We start from the raw sequence: 23920 nt of genomic DNA, 5'->3' as shown, positions 1-23920 counted from the left end.
ACCACGGTGACTCATTAATCCTCTCTAACAATTGAACCTCAATATCCTCTGCTATTTGATCAATTTGTCTAGTTATGGTGCTAGCCAAAAGAGGAACATGTACCATCTTTTGAACTGCAGCCTCTCCTAAAAGTTCACAAAAAATGTCCTTAGCAGCAGGCAGGATCAACTTTTCACCAATAGCCAAGGGCTTCTTAGTTTTAGCAATGTGGTTAGCCACTAAAAATTATGCTCACCATGCAGACACACTTGATGAAGTCGTGCCCTTCAATAATGGCTTTTGTTCTTTCTGTTCATGTTTCTTTCTTTTGAAAAACTCCAGAGCCTTGTCTTTTAATTCAGGGTGCTTTGTCTCCATGTGGCGAAGCAGTTTTGAAGGTGTCATGGCTTCGTTGGATGGCCGGTCGCCACATATTATACAAAGTGGGCTTGGAGAATGTGAAGCACCTGTTGCAATGGACTTTTAATTTAAGTAGGACTCTTGGTATTTTCTTTTAAATGAAGCTTCCTTTTTGTTGGCAGTCTTAGAGTCTTCTGTTGTCTCATCATTGGGTCTCTCCACCTTTTCAAAGAAACTCTCCAGTGACGTTTGTTTTTTACTCATTTTGGCTAGGGTTAGCTTGTGGGCTTACCAAAACTGTGACTGAGACAAGTGCATAGCGCAGGAAAGAGGAGAAGAGGGAAGTGGTAAATAAAATAATGGGCGGGCCACGTGTGGACTAAAGTAAGTGTTGGATTCTGACTTAAAGTCTGCCACCAGATGCAGCTTAATTGTCACTTGCCACTCACTGATAGGGTTTTGATATGAGTCTGCAAGCAAATGATTTATTATGACCTCTGTGCAGTCAAACCTCTCTGCTAATGATCATCTGTATTTGCAGCCACTCCCCAGCGCTAGCATCACCGCCTCAGCTCCACCTCAGTTCACCAGGCATTAGATTCTCATAAGGAGCGTGCAACCCAGATCCCTCACATGTGCAGTTCACAGTAGGGTTCGTGCTCCTCTGAGAATCTAATGCCGCCTCTGAAATGACAGGGGGTGGAGCTCAGGTGGTAATGTGAGAGATGGGGAGTGGCTGTAAATACAGATGAAGCTTGGCTCGCTCAACCACCTCTTACCTCCTGCTGTGCAGCCCAGTTCTTGGGGGTCGGGGACCCCTGCTGTACAGCACAGGTGATATAGTTGATAATATTGTAATAACTTTGTATGGTGACAGATGGTAAGTAGCTTACTGTGGTGATCATTTCCTAATATGTAAAAGTATCAAACCACTATGTTGTACACCTGAAACTAATATTGTATCTCAATTTAAAATTGAGAAGTTTAAAATTAAAAAGAGGAAGAGAGAGAGGGCTAGACCATCATCAGCTTGGCTGGAATGAGGAAGAGATCGGAAGTAGAGTGGCTCCGACATCTGAATCTGGCTGACTGGGTAGATGACGTGCAGTTAGTGAAAATTAATAATGCAGGATAAAGACTAGGTTGTGAGAAGAAATATGATACTCATATAGCCCTTAAATTTAATTATTTAAGGATTTGAGACCATGCACAATCAAATGACTTATCCAAAGACACAATTTCCTCTAGTGAAGCAAGAACATAACCTGCTTTCCCCCAGTCCACAGTACTTTCTGCTTGACGCCTTTTTTCTCTTTAGTATTTATTCTGATTAGCAAGTGTTTACAATTCCTCCTTCTGTCTAACTTGAATTCTTTTTTAAGTAAAACAAAGGTAAGTTTTAATTTTATCTTATTCTTCCCTTAACACAGAGATAGATCCTTTACCTAATGATAATGCATAATTGACACTTTTATATTTTTTCCTTAGGCTAAACAGTCTTATTCATTTTTATCTTTTCCTGTGCATAATATCTAGTTGAACCTAGTTTGAATTAACAACACCTTTGCCATTAGTAAGGGCCATTATAGCACTTTGAAGTTTCATTTCAAAAATGATATGTTTACAAATTGATTCACTTTGAGTGAATCAATGAATTATTACTTATGAGTAATTACTGATGAGTTACTACTGATGAGTCTGAGGACATCATGCCAATTACCAGTACCTTATGTGATTGGCACTGCTAGGTAGTAAGCAAGTGCAGCCTGGAAGTAGACACAGGAACTCTGTCTTCTCAAGGCTGCTCCTTCCCTCCCACACCCTATCTCAGAACCATGTCTATTAGACTAGAGGTTCAATTTTATTTTAGGGTTCAGGACAAATGGATGAGGGTTTCCCTTATATTGTGAACTTCTGTGGAATGCACACTATTTTTCAATCATTTGCACACAATCACATTTAGAGTCCACAACTAGGAAAAGATAATATTGTTCACATACTGATAACAGTGAGGAAACTGAGTTTAGGAAAATCCCAGCAATTCATCAGAGGAAACACCATGAGTAGTGACAGACAAAAGTGAACCCACGTAGGTCGACTCTAGTCCAGGGCTTCCCCCCACCCTCCATACATCATTAAATGCTGATTCCAGAGTTATTTCAATCATCTGCATCTCCTTTTAAATCTTTCCAAAATCTCCACAACTGTCCATATGAAGTTATGAATGTAGTGACAAAATTGGAGACGCATGTCTACTTTGCTTCCACTTTTCCTTTCAAGAATTTGTGTGTGGGTATATGTGACTGTGTAACTGTGTGAATGCTTATGTGTGTATGAGCAGATGAAGTGTGTATGTAAACACATGTGTGGAAGCATATGGGAGTGTGTGTGGCACATCTGAGTGTGTGTTTATGTGGACATGAGTGTGTGTGGGGGGAGCATGGATGAGTGTGTGTACACATATGTGGATGTGTCAGTGAGGGACATATGTAAGTATGTATGTGGCAGATGTGAGTGTGTGAATGTGTGTATGTGTGTGTGTAAATGTGTGATGTGTTTTGGCAAAGAATGGTCAGAGGTGTTGTTCTCCTTGGATTTCTGTCCAATCCTCAGATTGTGAGAACAACAAAGTGGTGCTAGTTTGTGCAGTGGGCATTGCACTGACCTGGGGTCCCCAACATCAATTGCACCCATTCTCTTACTAGCTGATTGAGTTAAATGCTCAAAGGACACTCACTAGAATCAGCCACTGCCCATTTTCTCCAGACACCTCCCTTCCCTTGGACTCAATACTCTGGCATTGCCAAAAATTCCTGGGAACTTCCTGTGTCCGCCACACATTTCTGCTGTGTCTTTGCCTGCCTTGGTATTTTCCCCTTTCCTTCTGTTCACTTAATAATTCTTATTCCTCTCATAATTCCTATTCTTCCTTGTTTTCCTTTTGGGATTAACTCTTACTTCACAAGCAGTCATGGTGGGCTATAAATCAAGGTGATCTATCTTTGTCTAGGCAAGAACTGAGATTTTTTGAGTGGAGGAGTATAAAGAAAGGAAAACCACTGGAGCTCATTCACCACAGCAGTGGTTTCCTGATGAGACAGACAAGCTCCCCAGAGTGTTCCATGCCTGCCACTCTCGCCTTCCCAACGGTTCTATATAAACCAGAGAGACTTAGTGCTCACCAAGTCTTCCACATGCTCCTCCACATTTTCCATACTTCATTGCAGTTAATTCAGGGCTATATGCCTTGCTTTGGCCAGTGGACTGTGAGAAAAAGTGATGTTTTTAGCTTCTGGGCCAAGCAGTTAAGAACCAGTGTGACTCCTATATCCTTCAATGTAATATTACTGAGTCATAAACAAAGAAGAATGAAGTGATGCTATTTACAGCAGCATGGATGGACCTAGAGATTATCATAGTAAGTGAAGTAAGCCAGACAGAGAAGGACAAATATCATATGATATCACTTACGTTTGGAATCTAAAAAAATGATATAAATAAATTCATTTACAGAACAGAAACCCACTCACAGACACAGCAAACAAACTTATGGTTACCAAAGGGGAAATGAGCGGAGAAGGGATAAGTTAGTAGTTTAGGATTAACAGACACACACTACTATTTATAAAATAGATAAACAACAAGGAACTATTGTATAACACAGAGAACTATATTCAGTATCTTGTAATAATCTATAAAGGAAAAGAATCTGAAAAAGAATATATATATATATATATATATATATATATATATATATATATATATATATATATATATATATATATAAAAGAATCACTTTGCTCTACACCTGAAACTAACACAATATTGTAAATCAACTGTCCTTTAATTTAAAAAAAGTCTAAATCTCTGGGTCACTCTTTGGCAGATACCCCACCTGCATCAGACTAGGACATAAGCAATAGTCAAACCTTCCTTGGGTTCAGCCACTGTTATTTAGGGGTAGTTGTGCTTGCAGTATCTAGAGCTGATTACTTCAATCAATATAACTCTATTTTCTAGTTAAATTATTTTATGCTTTAGTTACCACAGTCAATTTCTTTTGCTAGTACCAAAAGAACCTAGATTGATAATACACCATCCATTGTACACCAAGATTAGAGCACACCTATGATTACTTGTTTATGACTCTGCTTCCTTCACTAGGCTGTGAGCAATTTGAAGGCTGTGAGCAATTTGAACGCAGGGACAATGTTTATTCTATTTTTATTGCTGGTGATTGGACTAGTGCTTGGTATAGAAACAGTCTCCCTTTAGGCTTGCTAAAAGAATAAATTTTTTCTCCTTAGTGTATTTAATTTGATTTTTATTTGGCTTGATAAAAATAATGTTTTGATCCTTTGGGATAAAACCCAATTGGGCTTGCTTTCCAGCTCAGACAGTAGACTTTCATCAAGTTAATTAACTTTTCTGATCTTCTAGTTCCTTATCTATAAAATGAGGACAAAAACATGACCAACCCTGCAGAGTTATCAGTAAGATAAAATAAGAAAATGTATACAAAATGCTTAAGGCAGTACCTGATACACAGTGAGAACTAGGTAAACAGCAGCTACTATTACTATCACTGTGGTATAAGAATTGTGAGCTTTTATTTTAATCCACTTTTGTTTTCCATAACCATTGACATCAACACAGCCTAGTTGACAAGACAATCCAATGGACATTCTCCCCAACATTCTTGTCTGTATTTAATCATTATCTTCTTTTCCTAAGACAATGCCATTTCCCTCATTGCCTCCCATTTTCTTCTATATTGTTGGCACACTCTTCTTTACTGATATAAAAGTAACTAGCAATTCCTTGGGACTTTTTTCATCATAAGTAAGAATTCTTTTTTTTCTCAAATCAAATCTCTGTTATAAATAGTTCAGAGGTGTAGATTTAGTAAATGAAAGAAAAAAAACATCTTTTCAAGATTTCCTAACCTGTTGGCAACTCTCACTGTTGAGTGGGTCAGATTCAGCAAAGTGACCATAAGTGATGACTCCAATTCAATAGGGCTCAGAAATGATGAAATGTTATGATTCCTTTTCATCAGCTTGATGCTCAACATTGAGCTGTTTTAGCAAACATCCCCTTATTATTGCAGCCAGATGCCATGGAGCATGAAAAAGTAAAACGTTATAAAAAAAATTGAGATTGGTGCAAAATGGCAGAATAAAAGGACGTGTGCTTACTCCCTCTTGTGAGAGCACTGGATTCACAACTAACTTCTGGACAATCATTGACAGGAAGACACTGGAACTCATCAAAAAAGATACCCCACATCCAAAGACAAAGGAGAAGCCACAATGAGATGGTAGGAGGGGCACAATCACAATAAAATCAAATCCCATAACTGCTGGGTTGGTGACTCACAAACTGGAGAACACTTATACCACAGAAGTCCACCCACTGGAGTGAAGGTTCTGAGCCAAACGTCAGGCTTCCAAACCTGGGGGTCTGGCAAGGGGAGGAGGAATCCCTAGAAAATAAGACTTTGAAGGCTAACAGGACTTGATTGTAGCATTAGACAGGACTGGAGGAAACAGAGACTCCACTCTTGGAGGGCACACACAAAGTAGTGTGCACATCGGGACCCAGGGGAAGGAGCAGTGACCCCCTAGGAGACAGAACCAAACCTACGTTGTAGTGTTGGAGGGTCTCCTGCAGAGGCAGAGGGTGGCTGTGGCTCACCATGAGGACAAGAACACTGCAGCAGAAGTTCTGGGATGTACTCCTTGGCGTGAGCCCTCCCAGAGTCCACCATTAGTCCCAACAAAGGGCTGGGTAGGCTCCAGTGTTGGGTCGCCTCAGGCCAAACAATCAACAGGGAGGGGCCGAGCCCCACCTAGTAGCAGACAAGCAGATTAAAGTTTTACTGAGCTCTGCCCACCAGAGCAACACCAGCTCTACCCACCAACAATCCTCAAATCAGGAAACTTGCACAAGCCTCTTAAATAGCCTCATCCACCAGAGGGCAGACAGCAGCAACAAGAAGAACTACAATCTTGCAGCCTGTGGAACAAAAACCACAATCACAGAAAGACAGACAAGATGAAAAGGCAGAGGGTTATGTACTAGATGAAGGAGCAAATAAAACCACAGAAAAACAACTAAATGAAGTGGAGATAGGCAACCTTCCAGAAAAAGAATTCAGAATAATGAGAATGAAGATGACCTGGGACCTCTGAAAAAGAATGGAGGCAAAGATCAAGAAGATGCAAGAAATGCTTAACAAAGACCTAGAAGAATTAAAGAACAAACACTTAGAAGAATTAAAGAACAAACAAACAGAGATGAGCAATACAATAACTGAAATGTAAAATACACTAGAAGGAATCAATAGTAGAATAACTGAAGCAGAAGAATGGATAAGTGACCTAGAAGACAGGATGGTGGAATTCACTGCCATGGAACAAAATAAAGGAAAAAGAATGAAAAGAAATGAAGACAGCCTAAGAGACCTCTGGGACAACATTAAATGCAACAATATTCACATTAGAGGGGTCCCAGGAGGGGAAGAGAGAGAGAAAGGACCCGAGAAAATAGTTGAAGAGATTAGAGTGAAAACTTCCCTAACATAGACAAAGAAATAGTCTTCCCAATAGACTTCCCAAGTCCAGGAAGTGCAGAGAGTCCCAGGCAGGATAAACCCAAGGAGAAATATGCTGAGACACATAGTAATCAAATTGACAAAAATTAAAGACAAAGAAAAATTATTGAAAGAGAAAAGGAAAAATGACAAATAATATACAAGGGAACTCCCATAAGGTTAACAGTTGATTTCTCAGCAGAAACTCTACAAGCCAGAAGGGAGTGCCATATATATAAAGTGATGAAAGGAAAGAACTGACAACCAAGATTACTCTACCCAGCAAGGATCTTATTCAGATTTGGTGGAGAAATCAAAAGCTTTACAGACAAGTAAAAGCTAAGAGAATTCAGCACCACCAAACCAGCACTACAACAGATGCTAAAGGAACTTCTCTAAGTGGGAAACACAAGAGAAGAAAAGGACCTAAAAAAACACAGCCATAACAATTAAGAAAATGGTGATAGGAACATGCATATCGATAATTACCTTAAACGTGAATGGATTAAATGATCCAACCAAAAGTCACAGACTGGCTGAATGGATATGAAAACAAGACCCATATATATGCTGTCTACAAGAGGCCCACTTCAGACCTAGGGACACCTACAGACTGAAAGCGAGGGGATGGAAAAAGATATTCCATGCAAATGGAAATCAAAAGAAAGCTGGAGTACCAATACTCATATCAAATAAAATAGACTTTAAAATAAAGAATGGTACAAGAGACAAGGAAGGACACTACATAATGATGAAGTGATCAATGCAAGAAGATATAATAATTATAAATATATATGCACCCAACGTAAGCACACATCAATACATAAGGCAACTGCTATCACTTATAAAAGAGTTAATCGACAGTAACACAATAATTGTGGGGGATCTGAACACCCCACTTACATCAATGGACAGACCTTCTAAACAGAAAATTAATAAGGAAGCACAGCTTTAAATGACACAATAGACCAGATAGATTTAAATGATATTTATAGGACATTCCACCCAAAAAAAGAATATTACATTTTCTTCTCAAATGCACATGGAACATACTCCAGGATAGATCACATCTAGGGTCATAAATCAAGCCTCAGTAAATTTAAGAAAATTGAAATCCTATCAAGCATCTTTTCTGACCACAACGCTATGAGATCGGAAATCAATTACAGGGAAAAAAACGTAAAAAACCCAAACACATAGAGGCTAAACAATATGTTACTAAGTAATCAAGAGATCACTGAAAAAATCAAAGAGGAAATCAAAAAATACCTAGAGACAAATGACAATGAAAACACGATAATCCAAAACCTATGGGATGCAGCAAAAACAGCCCTAAGAGGGAAGTTTATAGCAATACAAGCCTACCTCAAGAAACAAGAAAAATCTCAAGTAAACAATCTAACCTTTCACCTAAAGGAACTAGAGAAAGAAGAACAAACTAAACCCAAAGTTAGTAGAAAGAAAGAAATCATAAAGATCAGAGCAGAAATGAATGAAATAGAAACAAAGAGAACAATAAGAAAGATCAATAAAACTAAGAGCTGGTTCTTTCAGAAGATAAATAAAATTGATCAACTTTTAGCCAGACTCATCAAGAAAAGGAGAGAGAGGGACTCAAATCAGTGAAATTAGAAATGAAAAAGGAGAAGTTACAACAGACACTGCAGAAATACAAAACATACTAAGAGACTACTACAAGCAACTCTATGCCAATAAAATGGACAAACTGAAGAAATGCACAAACTCTTAGAACGGTACAACCTTCCAAGACTGAACCAGGAAGAAATAGAAAATATGAACAGACTAATCACAAGTAATGAAATTGAAACTGTGATTTAAAATATTCCAACAAACAAAAGTCCAGGACCAGATGGCTTCACAGGTGAATTCTATCAAACATTTAGAGAAGAGTTAACACCCATCCTTCTCAAACACTTCCAAAAACTTGCAGTGGAAAGAACACTCCTAAACTCACTCTATGAGGCCACCATCAACCTGATACCAAAACCAGACAAAGATAGTACAAAATAAAAGAAGAAAATTATAGACCAATATCACTGATGAATATAGATGCAAAAATCCTCAACAACATACTAGCAAACAGAAGCCAACAACACATTAAAAGGATCATACACCATGATCAAGTAGGATTTATCCCAGGGAAGCAAAGACTCTTCAACATATGCAAATCAATCAATGTGGTACACCATATTAAAAAATTGAAGAATAAAAACCATATGATCATCTGAATAGATGTAGAAAAAGCTTTTTAGATAATTCAACACCATTTATGATAAAAACTCTCCAGAAAGTGGGAATAGAGGGAACCTACCTCAACATAATAAAGGTCATTTATGGCAAACCCACAACAAACATCATTCTCAATGGTGAAAAACTGAAAGCATTTCCTCTAAGATCAGGAAAAAGACAAGTATGTCCACTCTCACCACTATTATTCAACATAGTTTTGGAAGTCCTAAGCATGGCAATCAGAGAAGAAAAAGAAATAAAAGGAATACAGATTGGAATAGAAGAAGTAAAACTATCACTGTTTGCAGATGACATGATACTATACATAGGGAATCCTAAAAATGCCACCAGAAAACTACTAGAGCTAACCAATGAATTTGGTGAAGTTTCAGGATACAAAATTAATGCACAGAAATCTGTTGCAGTCCTATACACTAATGATGAAAAATGTGAAAGAAAAATTAAGGAGCACTCCCATTTACCACTGCAACAAAAAGAATAAAATACCTAGGAATAAACCTACCTATGGAGAGAAAAGACCTGTATGAAGAAGACTATAAGACACTGATGAAAGAAATTAAAGATATAAACAGATGGGGAAATATGCCATGTTCTTGGATAGGAAGAATCAATATTGTGAAAATGACTATATTACCCAAAGCAAACTACAGATTCAGTGCAATCCCTATCATATTACCAATGGCACTTTTTTTTTTTTTTTTTTTTTTACAGAACTAAAACAAAAAATCTTAAAATATGTATGGAGACACAAAAGACCCTGAATAGTCAAAGCAGTCTTGAGGGAAAAAAAACGGAGTTGGAGGAATCAGACTCCCTGACTTCAGACTATACAACAAAGCTACAGTAATCAAGACAATATTGTACTGGCACAAAAACAGAAATATAGATCAATGGAACAGAATAGAAAGCCCAGAGATAAACCGACACACCTATGCTCAACTAATCTATGACAAAGGACTCAACAATATACAATGGAGAAAAGACAGTCTCTTCAATAAGTGGTGCTGGGAAAACTGGAGAGCTACATGTAAAAGAATGAAATTAGAACAGTCCCTAACACCATACACAAAAAGCCACATGTAAAAGGATGAAATTAGAACAGTCCCTAAAACCATATACAAAAATAAGCTCAAAATGGATCAGAGACCTAAATTTAAGATGGAACACTATAAAACTCTTAAAGGAAAAGATAGAAAGAACACACTTTGACATAAATCACAAGAAGATCTTTTTTGATCCACCTGCTAGAGTAATGGAAATAAAGACAAAAATAAACAAATGGGACCTAATGAAACTTAAAAGCTTTTGCAAAGCAAAGGAGACTACAAACAAGATGAAAAGACAACCCTCAAAATGGGAGAAAATATTTGCAAAGGAATCAATGGACAAAGAATTAAAATATATATACAGCTCATGCAGCTCAATATTAAAAAAAAAAAAAAAACCCAATCCAAAATGGGCAGAAGACCTAAATAGACATTTCTCCAAAGAAGACATACAGAGGGCCAAGAAGCACATGAAAAGCTGCTCAACATCACTAATCATTAGAGAAATGCACATCAAAACTACAATGAGGTATCAGCTCACACTAGTTAGAATGGGCATCATCAGAAAATCTACAAACAACATATGCTGGAGAGAGTGAAGAGAATAGGGAACCCTCTTGCACTGTTGGTGGGAATATAAATTGATAGAGCCACTATGGAGAACAGTATGAAGGTTCCTTGAAAAACTAAAAATAGAATTACCATATGACCCAGCAATCCCACTACTGGACATATACCCAGAGAAAACCATAATTTGAAAAGACACATGCATCCCAATGTTCATTGCAGCACTATTTATAATAGCCAGGTCATGGAAGTAACCTAAATGCCCATTGACAGATGAATGGATAAAGAAGATATGGTGCATATATACAATGGAATATTACTCAGCCATGAAAAGGAACGAAACTGGCTCATTTGCAGAGGCGTCAATAGATCTAGAGACTGTCATACAGAGTGAAGTAAGTCAGAAAGACAAAAACAAATATCGTATATTAATGCATATATATGGAACCTAGACAAATGGTACAGATGAACTGGTTTGCAAGGCAGAAATAGAGACACAGATGTAGAGAACAAATGTATGGACGCCAAAGGGGGAAAGTGGTGGCGGGGGGTGGGGGTTGGTGGTGGTGGTATGAATTGGGAGATTGGGATTGACATGTATACACTAATATGTATAAAATGGATGACTAATAAGAAGCTGCTGTGTAAAAACATAAATAAAATTCAAAAATTTACAAAAGCAAGTCTCCCCTCACCCCTGCTACTGCAGTAAGTGGAAGTCGCAAAGGAAGGGATTTAAATGAGCTGCGAGACCTGACTGAGCTCTCCTGGGTCAGAGGTGCAGTGAATTTACACACCTAGGGAAGCCTGCTCTGCTAATGTACCTGTGCCTTAAATTACCCTGGAAGGAATCGCTTCATTATCCATGACTTAAACATTCCTGTTTCAAAATGGTGGTCTATGTCATGTACTGTTGCATTACCAATTCAATTATTCTTTTGTCATGCCAACTCCCTGAGCAGTGACAAAGGGTACAGCAGGCTCCTCGTAGTTGTCGAGCTATAATGTTGTCCAGGTGCAGCTTTCTTCGGGCTGCTGGGAGCGGGAGAATTTATGACATGGCTCTCATGGAACTTGTCTGCCAATAATGGGAAATCGATGATCACTCTCTAAACATTTAGCAGTCCTCCATTATCCTGCCTTCCTTAACTGTTAGTATTTCATGGCTTGGGGGATGAATTTGGAAAAATGAGAGAGAAAGCCTGCCCTACAGAATCTATCACAATAAAATTCAGTTTTTTGTTGTTTTCTATTTTCTTAATGTTATGAAACCAATTTTGCAGGGAAAGATGTTCCAATGTTTTTGAGAAGGTCTTTTTTATGTTGGCAATAGAAAAGATGGAGTTGAGGTTGATATGATGGCAAAACAAATATGTGAGGAGAGAGAACTTCAGTCATTCATGTGATTGTTTTAGCTTCATGGTGGTAGGCATCGATTTTATATAGTGGTATAGCAAGTATCTGCTTTTCCTTCTGAATTGATTAAAATGGTGTTGGTGTCACTGGATGCAGCCAATGGAACACTTGTAATTTCAGGCACTACAATGCTTTTACATACTTGTATGTCAGAGAATTATCAAAATTTATTGATGCCTTCATGTTAGCAGAGAACAGAGCGCTGGATTAGGAGCTTTGAGGACAGGATTTAAGAGGGGGAAAAGTGATTCATGTTCCTTTGGTTTCTTTCTTTTTTCTTTTCCTCTCTTCCTCCTTCCTTACCTGCATTCTCCACGCCCCCACCCCACCCCCCTGTTTCCTTTCTTTTTTCTCTCACTCAGTTCTACTTTTTACTGGACTGGGGTCTTTAAGAGAAGAAGGTTGAGGAGCAGTGAATCAACTCAGTTCTACACAGGATCTATTTCTGGCCTGAGGTTGGAGGGAAATGTTGACATTTTGTCACCACCATGTTTGTGGGAGGTTACATTTCATCCTCAAAATGACCCTATGAGTTTTGTTGTTAAGGAAATATTGATAGATTTTCAGAAAAGTCAATGACTTGCTCAAGATCAACAAGGTTGATCCATTTCCAAAAAATCTCCTCTTTACTATATATCCAAAAAACTCCCTAACTGTATAAATTTTGGGGCTTTCAAATACATAGAAGGCAAGATCTTTATAACATAATACTGCCAGTTAGTCTATAATTAGTACAGAGATGGATCTAGTTTTTGCAAGACCTGAAGCTTGTTCAAATCTAGGACTCTCTTTTAATGAAAATAAAACAAAATCATAAAATCACAATTAGGTTTAAGACTTTAAATGAAGCCCATCAGGTGAGGGACCTTGAAAATTAAGCTTATTAGTTGTCTGGCAAATCCACCTCTGAATAAGTGTCAAGGAAAGAAATAAAATTATTTCCAAGTGTGTTCCAAGTAATCCAGGGCTCCTTGAAGTAAAGCAGTAAAATTGTAGGTGGTTCCAACTGTCTGTTTTCAGACAAGCAGTCACTCCAATCAACATGGCTTTTTCATAGGTAAACCTTTGCTAAGTGCTATGTGTCATTAAAGCAGAAGGATGCTGCCTGATTTCAGAATGAGCCAAAAATCCTTGCTAAAGGGACCAGTATTTCCAATGGAAATATACGAACCCTTTTGGAAGTGTTAACCTTCTGGCTACAAACTTACCCAGTGTTTTAAGATCATATTTCCAAGTAGCTCCAGCGCCCATAGTTCCATGTCCTATAAATCAAAACTAAAACCATCACCACCAACAGCAAATAACTTCAAATTATTCAAAAACTTTTGCTCTGCATTAATTAAGCCCTTCAGAAGAGTGGCCTTTAAACTTTTTGATAAACACATCCAGAGAATGAATACATTTTAAATCATGGTTCAGCTACATATATATGTATATATATATATACACATATATAAGGGTGTGTGTGTACATAATTCGTAAAATAATACTTACTGCATGTACTGAACTCTAATAACTTCTTTTTTTTTTTTCTGCAGGTTCTTATTAGTCATCAGTTTTATACACACCAGTGTATACATGTCAATCCCAGTCGCCCAATTCAGCACACCACCATCCCCACCCTACCACGGTTTTCCCCCCTTGGTGTCCATACGTTTGTTCTCTACATCCATGTCTCAACTTCTGCCCTGCAAACCGGTTCATCTGTACAGTTTTTCTAGGTTCCACATACATGTGTTAATATACGATATTTGTTTTTCTCTTTCTGACTTACTTCACTCTGTATGACAGTCTCTAGATCCATCCACGTCTCAACAAATGACTCAATTTCATTCTTTTTTATGGCTGAGTAATATTCCATTGTATATATGTACCACATCTTCTTTATCCATTTGTCTGTTGATGGGCTTTAGGTGGCTTCCATGACCTGGCTATTGTAAATAGTGCTGCAATGAACATTGGGGTGCATGTGTCTTTTCAAATTATGGTTTTCTCTGGGTATATGTCCAGTAGTGGGATTGCTGGATCATATGGTAATTCTATTTTTTTTTTTAAGGAACCTCCATAGTGTTCTCCATAGTGGCTGTATCAATTTACATTCCCACCAACAGTGCAGGAGGGTTCCCTTTTCTCCACACCCTCTCCAGCATTTGTTGTTTGTCGATTTTTTGATGATGGCCATTCTAACTGGTGTGAGGTGATACCTCATTGTAGCTTTGATTTGCATTTCTCTAATGATTAGTGATGTTGAGCAGCTTTTCATGTGCATCTTGGCCATCTGTATGTCTTCTTTGGAGAAATGTCTATTTAAGTCTTCTGCCCATTTTTGGATTGGGTTGTTTGCTTTTTTAATATCAAGCTGCATGAGCTGTTTATATATTTTGGAGATTAATCCTTTGTCTGACGATTCGTTAGCAAATATTTTCTCCCATTCTGAGGGTTGTCTTTTCGTCTTGTGTATGGTTTCCTTTGCTGTGCAAAAGCTTTTAAGTTTCATTAGGTCCCATTTGTTTATTTTTGTTTTTATTTCCATTACTCTAGGAGGTGGATCAAAAAAGTTCTTGCTGTGATTTATGTCAAAGAGTGTTCTTCCTGTGTTTTCCTCTAAGAGTTTTACAGTGTCCGGTCTTAGCTTTAGGTCTCTAATCCAGTTTGAGTTTATTTTTGTGTATGGTGTTAGGGAGTGTTCTAATTTCATTCTTTTACATGTAGCTGTCCAATTTTCCCAGCACCACTTATTGAAGAGACTGTCTTTTCTCCATTGTATATCTTTGCCTCCATTGTCATAGATCAGTTGACCATAGGGGCATGGGTTTACTTCTGGGCTTTCTATCTTGTTCCATTGGTCTATGTTTCTGTTTTTGTGCCAGTACCATATTGTCTTGATTACTGTAGCTTTGTAGTATAATCTAATAACTTCTATTTTATTTTATTCTATTGCCATTTGATTGAAATGTAATCTGACACTTAGAGTTGTTAAATGTAATATTCCATGGTCCCTCTCCAAGTCAGACATTAGAGTTAAACACAGGTTTACTCTATAACCAGAGTTAAAATTGCTGCCTCTATAGAGAAGAAAGTATATAATATTTTGTCCTTCTCCAGCTATGTTTAGGAAACAAAAGATCTCTATTGTGTGTGAACTAATAAAACGTTTTCAGTCAAAATAAGTGAATAAGTGTAAATGTAAAAGCTTATTAAATTGAACTTCAAAACAATATATCTTTTTAAATTTATTTTTTGTTTCAGATATGCTCTTTGAGTTTGAGACATTGGCAAAATGTCCACAAGCATATATCTCTTGTAAACCTTCTTCAATTATTTCACTCCTCTTTTAGCTAACTTGTAAGTCACTCTATAGTAGCCCTCAGTGGCTTTATGTTTGTTCTTAGATTTGTTACAGAGTATTATCATAATTTTTTTAAATGAGCAGTATTTAGATTATTTAAGGGCCCCAGTCCAAAACCTGAAATATACAAAAAGATGTTTTCTAAATAAATAAGCTCACTAGCATTTTGGAGTTGCATTTGCAAGAGTGAAGATTCATTCCTCCATTCCTTGTATTTCCATGCAACTTAATGATACAAAGAAAATCAGCAGAGGTCGGCTATCACCTGCAAATGGGTTGGTAGATATAGCCCAAGCAGCTGTTTCCAAAAGTTACTCACTTTGTCAAGTGAGTTACTTCCATATGGACCTCTGTATACATGAAATACTATTGAGGATTACAACTCACAAATGCTTTAGAAATGCCCAAAATATGGATAAAAATGAGATTGCTTCAGGGTGTTATTTAAAATTTGTGATAGAGTTGAAATAAAATTTCGATCCTTTTTCATTTGGTAAAGAAACACATCTCTTCATATGTAAGAACCATTTAAACAAGCAGGTTATTTGGATTTTGCAAAATACCATTTTCTTCAATCAAAAATAATTCACTTAATTTTAAGTACCTAGAACATTTGTTCTAAAAACATGAATGTTTGGCCTAGGAGATTAAAGAGGGATAAAATGAAGGCAGAGGTAGACCCAGTACAGGAAGGAAAGTAAATAAAGAAAGAAACTTCAAGATTAAAAAGTCTTAGGTATATTTGAATGAGTGCAATGATAAAGCCATTGAAGGAAGACAAATAATGGATATATTATTACATTTAACCTTCCAAGTTAGAAAGGTCAAAAGGTGACAGTAAATATACATGTTACAGAGCAAAATATGTGAAAAGTTCTGTTTTATCCCTGGTGGCGCAGTGGTTGAGAGTCTGCCTGCCGATGCAGCAGACACGGGTTCATGTCCCGGTCCAGGAAGATCCCACATGCCATGGAGCGGCTGGGCCCATAAGCCATGACCACTGAGCCTGTGCATCTGGAGCCTGTGCTCCACAATGGGAGAGGCCACAACAGTGAGAGGCCCACGTAATGCAAAATAAATAAATAAATAAATAAATAAACAATAACTAAATGAATGCTTATAAGCTAGCAAGTGCTCTGCTAGTCATTGGCAATATTTAAATAGAATTCTTGGTCTAGGATCTTAAGAATTTTATAATCTAATAAGAGGCACGTGTGTAAATAAGCTACTAAAATGCAATATGTTAAGTCCTTTAAAACATGTATGTAAAATTCAGTGCGAACATTATCCTAGTTATCAATTTCATCACCTACACAATTGAGCTCTTAGAATGAACTGTTGGGAGAAAATTCTCATTGGATTTCTCATGTTCCTGCATGATCCAGCCCTTCTGAACAAAAGACATGTCTGAATAGTAAATACCCTTGGAAGCTATAGATAATGTATCCCTCCAGAGAGATGCAGAGACTCTCTGAGCCTCAAAAAGCCCTAGGGCAGTGAAGGTAAAACCTTCTTCTTCCCCTCTCTAGAGACACTGGCTTATATTCCAGGACAAGAAGCCTAGAGATGCCTTGGCCTTCTCCTTTAGAGAAGAATTTCTTACATTTCAGGGTAACTAGTAATCTTTCTCCAGGGGGTGGGATGGGCAGATGTGCAAGGAGAACCATCACAGTTCAGAGTCTCCAAATTTTATGGTTCCTTTCTGAGGTGTATGCATGTGCAGCTAAAACCCTGACTTTAGTACCTCACCGTGAGGGGATCAGGGCATGGCAGCAGCACAATAATGCTCTGGCTACTGTTTTCCATATGAATAATAGCACCATGGGTTTCAGGGTACCTCTGACCTGGGAGATTTGAGGTCTCACACATATACATACCTGTGTGTGCATGTGTGTGTCTGTGTATATATATGTGTGCATGTGTGTGTAAATATGTGTGTATATGTGTGTATGTATGTTTGTGTATATGTGTGCACATGCATGTGTATATGTGTGTATATATGTGTATATGTGTGTGTAAGTATGTTTATGTGTGTATGTGTATCTGTGTGTATATGCGTGTGTGCATGTGTGTATGTGTGTGCATGTGTGTATATATGTGTATATATATGTATGTGTATGTGTGTGCATTGTGTGTATATGTGTATATATGTGTGTATATATGTGTGTGTGTGCATGTGTGTGTACACATATCATCACATAACCATAGACTTCATTTTTACTCATTGTTAAGAGAAGTTTATCATGGATTGAACTGTGTTCTCAAAAAAGAAAAAATCATATGCTGAAGTCCTAAGCCCCAGTACCTCAGAATGTGACTTTATTTGGAAAGAGTTATTGCAGATACAATCAGTGAAGATGCAGTCATAAGCATGGACACTAATTCAATATGACTGGTGTCCTTCAATAAAAAGGGAAAATTTGGACAGAGAAACACACTGAAGGAGAATGCCATGTGGAGATAAAGACAGAAATTAGAACGATGTTTCGACATGCCAAGAAATGTCAAAGATTACCAGCAAACTACTAGAAGGTAGGAGAGAGGCATGGAACAGATTCGCTCTCTTGAAGTCTTCAGAAGAAACCAACCCTTCTGATCACCTAGATCTGTAAGACAAGACATTTCTGTTACTTAAGCTATCTAGTTTGTGGTACTTTGTTAGGACAGCCTTAGCACACTAATACATTTATCAATACTTATTTTATATAGTTGTATTGAGCAGCTCATGCAGCTCAATAGCAAAAAAACAAACAACCCAATCCAAAAATGGGCAGAAGACTTAAATAGGCATTTCTCCAAAGAAGATATACAGACTGCCAACAAACACATGAAAGAATGCTCAACATCATTAATCATTAGAGAAATGCAAATCAAAACTACAATGAGATATCATCTCACACCAGTCAGAATGGCCATCATCAAGAAATCTAGAAACAATAAATGCTGGGGAGGGTGTGGAAAAAAGGGAACACTCTTGTACTGCTGGTGGGAATGTGAATTGGTACAGCCACTATGGAGAACAGTATGGAGGTTCCTTAAAAAACTAAAATTAGAACTACCATATGACCCAGCAATCCCACTACTAGGCATATACCCAGAGAAAACCATAATTCAAAAAGAGACATGTACCAAAATGTTCATAGCATCTCTATTCACAATAGCCTGGAGATGGAAACAACCGAAGTGTCCATCATCGGATGAATGGATAAAGAAGATGTGGCACATATATACAATGGAATATTACTCAGCCATAAAAAGAAACGAAACTGAGCTATTTGTAATGAGGTGGATAGACCTAGAGTCTGTCATACAGAGAGAAGTAACTCAGAAAGAGAAAGACAAATACCGTATGCTAACACATATATATGGAATTTAAGAAAAAGAATGTCATGAAGAACCTAGGGGTAAAACAGGAATAAAGACACAGACCTACTTGAGAATGGACTTGAGAATATGGGGAGAGGGAAGGGTAAGCTGTGACAAAGCGAAAGAGAGGCATGGACATATATACACTACCAAACGTAAGGTAGATAGATAGTGGGAAGCAGCCGCATAGCACAGGGAGATCGGCTCGGTGCTTTGTGACCGCCTGGAGGGGTGGGATAGGGAGGGTGGGAGGGAGGGAGACACAGGAGGGAAGGGATGTGGGAACGGATGTATATGTATGACTGATTCACTTTGTTATAAAGCAGAAACTAATAAAAAAAAAACAATGTTTCCAAAGAGAATAATGTGGTTCACTAAACAATAAAAGTCCTGCCCCCCACCGCAAATGGTGAACACATCTCACTCCATCTGTTCCTGTCCTCAGCTCTCAGTCTCTCAGAATCCTATCCTGTCAGACTGCTGGCTTTGTCCTTACATGGCTGATGTATGGTTGAAAGGCGTCTCAGGACATTTTTCCTTCCTGTAATGCAGGTTGCAGAGTGCCTGAACTATTATGTGTTTAATGTATATCTACTTTGACTGCCTGTCTGTCTATCTGTCTGTCTCTTCTTTTCCTCCTGGGGAACTCAGAATTAATTCACTGTTGCAGGCAAAGTGGTAAATTGTAGTAGGATTTTGGGGCAGTATGGAAAAAGACCTGGACCAAGAGTTAGTCAGCTGTGAGTTTGAATTCCAGTCTGACTACTCCATTACTACATGGGTCAAATCACTTAGCATATCTAAGTATCACTGTCCCTGTGCAGAACTGATTCAACAATAATTATTCTAACTATTTCAAACAGTTGTCAGGAGACTCAAAAGAGACAATACTTGTGAAAAAATTGCGCTACACAAATATGATAAATCTTATAAATCTAATTCTCATTTTCAATATTTTTAAAATTAAAAAGAAATGTTTGACTCTTAGCCTTTTTTATTTCTTATAACATTTGCTATTGTCAACCTCTCCCCCTTCCTTGAAACGCTCTCTTTTCTGGATTTCTGTGACACAGTATATTTCTGGTTTCATTCTGTTTTTTTGATTACTCCTCTTAGCCATGGTCACATGCTCCTCCTTTTCTAGGTGGATGTTGTTATAGGCTGAAGTTTTGAAGGCTTCATCTTAGGCTACTGTCTTGGTACATTTTCTCGAGGCTAGGCACCCACACTCACGAATCATCACCTTTGCCCAGATAACTTACAAATGGATATCTCCACCCTAGATCTCTTAACTACAGGCATAAATATTCAACTGTCCACTAGAAATCTCTTCTAATATCATTTAAGGCAGCTAAAACTCAACATATCCAAAAGTAAATTTCTGATGTTCCTAATTAAACCTTGCATCTCCCTTACATATCTACTGAGACCACCATATCTCCCATCGCCACCTAGAAATATAAATATTCTTTTCTTCAGTCCTCATGTCTATTCCATTATATTCCTATAGATTTTAAATTCTGTATCACTTCAGATGCTTTAGCTACACCTAACAGAAAAATATGTCAATTTAAATTTATTTAAAATAAAATTTTTTTAAATGGCAGATAATAATAAGCCCTAGTGTAAAAGAGCTCCAGGGTTGGTGAAGTCAGAGGTAATTCATCAGGAACCAATATTTTCCTTCACTTTTCTCTCTGCTATCATTAACATGTCTGCCTTGTCCTCAGACTATTTCTATTATAGTTGCAAGATTGCTGAAGCGCATCTCAGTTTCACATATAAATTCAACAACGCCCAGTGGAAAAAAAGGCCATCTCTTCTTAAGCACCTCTTTTTTAAGAATGCAGAAACATTTTCCCAGAAGCCTCTCTGGCTTCTCCCATACATATCATTTATTTGAAATATACTACATGCCCATACCTAAATCAATTACTGGCAAGGGATCTGGAACCAGCTTACCCTGAAGCACGGAGGGGAGAGAAGTTACCTGAACAAAATCCAGTCTGCGCTGGCAAAGAAGATGATGCAAAATAGATTCTGGGAGAGAACAACAGTATCTGTATCACTTCCTAAATATGTCTCAAACTGCTCATTCTTTTCATCTTAATTCCAAACTCTTGAGGTAGATGCTATAGCTGTTTACCAAGAGTTGGAGTTCTAGTACAGTGTGCCCTCTCCAAAAGGGAGCAGTGGTCCTGGGCCTGGATTGATAACCACACTCGCAAGATACAATAGGCTTCACCCAGCACAAAATATACATAGCATTTAGAAAGGAAAATACAGCATGTATAGCACCAACAAAGGGATCATAACTTCCAGGAAGTTTCCCATTTCTCAATGTTGCTTTGAACTTGGCATGAATGTTTCATCAGAGATTGTACTGAGAAGGTGTGGATGTTCACCCTCATCTCAGGGAAGCCATCAACTGTGGCATTTTTAACATTTTATCCCTTGAAAAGCATATAGCTCTTTCTGGAATAAGTGACTAGCACCCAGGCCCCAGTGCAGCTGCATCTCATTAATATAGGTTCCTCACTGAACAACCGTAGATACAGATGCTTTAGTACTTAGCAAGCTCAGCAGGGTACCATACACTTCTACATATTCCTTGATTTAGAATGGCAAGGAAGATACAACTATGCATTAAATTTTCAGTTATACATGAGGCTAGAGCAGGATTTCTCAATCTTAGCACTACTGATATTTGGCCAGATAGGGGGCTTTCCTGTGCATTGTAAGATGTTTAGTACCAACCACCCAGTTGTAAAAACTCAACCTGTTTCTAGACATTGCAAAATGTCTCCTTGGGGGCAAAATCACACCAATTTGAGAACCACTGGGTTCAAGGAAAGACTACAGACTGGCTGTTAGCTTATTGCCTCCTGCATGGAGCATCCCCTACCTACTTGATGTAAGGCATGGTGCAAGTGACTTATTTTTTTTTCTAATGAAACATGAGCTGGAGTTACATAGTCACTTCCTTGAGGAAGTACTGAAAAGTCAGTATATAGTTCTCCAGGCTTTCTCTTCTATCTAGGATTTGTGGAAGCACTGGTAGTTGCCATGAGGTCAGAGCAACCTGAAGTATTGTGCTCAGGGGAGAGCAGCCCTGGGCACTTGTCTGGTCCATGGCAGATACTAAATAAATGACTGATAAACTTCTGTCTGATTTTTTATGTCCTTGAATTTCGGGGGTTGTTTTTTATTTCAGCATAAACCTGTCTTAACTGGTACAACCCCCTACTCCATAGAACCATCATCTTAGGTTCAGACAGCTACGACAGTCTCCAAATTGGTCTTCCATACACACACTGGTTCTCCTCTAATCCAGTAGTCATCCTACCAGATATGTACTTTAAAAACTGCAAATCTGATCATGCCATCCCTCAGAGTATAGCCCTTTACTGACCTCAATGACTTCCCATTATGTGTAGGATAAAGTCCAAGTTCCTACTATAACCACAAAGCTCTGCATAATCTGGCCTCCTGCTTTATCTCCAGCCTCATTGTACACACTATTCTCTCTCACTTAATCTCTTTATTCCAGACATACTGACTTTTACTTCCTGGGAATTTTCACACCCACTGCCCTCACCTGTTACCTGAGCTTAGGGTGTGCTGTTCCCATCCCCCTTCTACATATAGTTCACACTAACCCTTTCTTCAGAGCTTGAATCAGCTGTCGCTTCTTCAGAGATGGACTCTTTGGCCCTCCCAACTGAGCCAAATCTTCCAGTTAAGTGGTCTTTCTCATAATACTATGCACGTCTGTCTGTAGTAGATTTTCTATTGTAATTTTTACCTTAATTGATAAGAGTACAGGATTCACATCTATGTTGTACACTAGATCATAAGCCCCATGAGGTCAGAAGCAATTTTTGCTCATCATTATTTGCCCTAGTACCTGCTCCAAGGTGTGACACATAGTAGATTCCCACCTATATTTGATGATTAAATGCTTTATAATAACAGATGGTTCCACTGATAGAAAAGAAATGTTCAAGCCTTGGTGTTTCATTTAACCTTCCATATCATTTCTAATTATTCAAATGAGGTTGCTTTTAAAGTGATAAACCTGTTACATTGCTTGAGGTCTGAACGGATTCGTGGTCATGCAGATGTTTAATGGAGTACTCACCCGAAATAATCAACTGTAACCATGAATTCCATTTATTTACAAGAACAAATAAAAGATGACCTTATTCTTATTCTACACTCTATTATACTGAAGTAAAGAATATAACAATTCTGGGCTTGTTGAATTATTAATAACCATTATATGTAGCTAGAGAACAGAGGTTAGAAGTATGTGACCCTGTCCTTTGTCTTTGCTCATTTATCTTGCTTAAGAACAGCACCTCATATTAGCATAATTCCTTTAAGTTGTAAAATCACTTTCATTTCAGCTGATTCTCATAATAGCCCTGGTAGTGTTAGGACAGGACATATGTATCCATTGTGTAAAAGAATAACTATGGCACAGAGATTAAGTGATTTCAATAATTCAGAAGTCTAAGTGAATAGTACAGTCAATATATAGCCCAATTTTCCTGGCTCCCCACCTTTGGATTGTATGATGAATCTGTGGATATTTGTCATAGGAGAAGTTTACTGTTGACAAAACAGAGGTTAAGAAAAAGGAAAGCTGGAAATGAAGTAATGAAAACCTTGGACTTTACATTATTTTCCATTTACTAAAACAAAGTTATAAAACCAGTGTGTTTAAGTGAAATGACATCATAGCTCAATGGATATGTGTACACCCATGAAAATTTTCCATTTAGTAAGCATTCAAGTGTTTGCTTAGTTAGTAGTATTATCATTATCATTATTTACCAAAACTTAATTCCAAGACATACTTCAAGATTATCTCTGCTGCTGTTCCAATCATTTTCTCATACAATAATTCTTCATAGACTATTTGAAAGAAGAATGCAAAGGACTTCCCTGGCAGTCCAGTGGTTAAG

The sequence above is a fragment of the Hyperoodon ampullatus genome (assembly GCF_949752795.1).
Source record: "Hyperoodon ampullatus genome assembly, chromosome: 8".
In the NCBI taxonomy this organism is placed as follows: domain Eukaryota; kingdom Metazoa; phylum Chordata; class Mammalia; order Artiodactyla; family Ziphiidae; genus Hyperoodon; species Hyperoodon ampullatus.
This window is presented reverse-complemented; position numbering follows the sequence as displayed.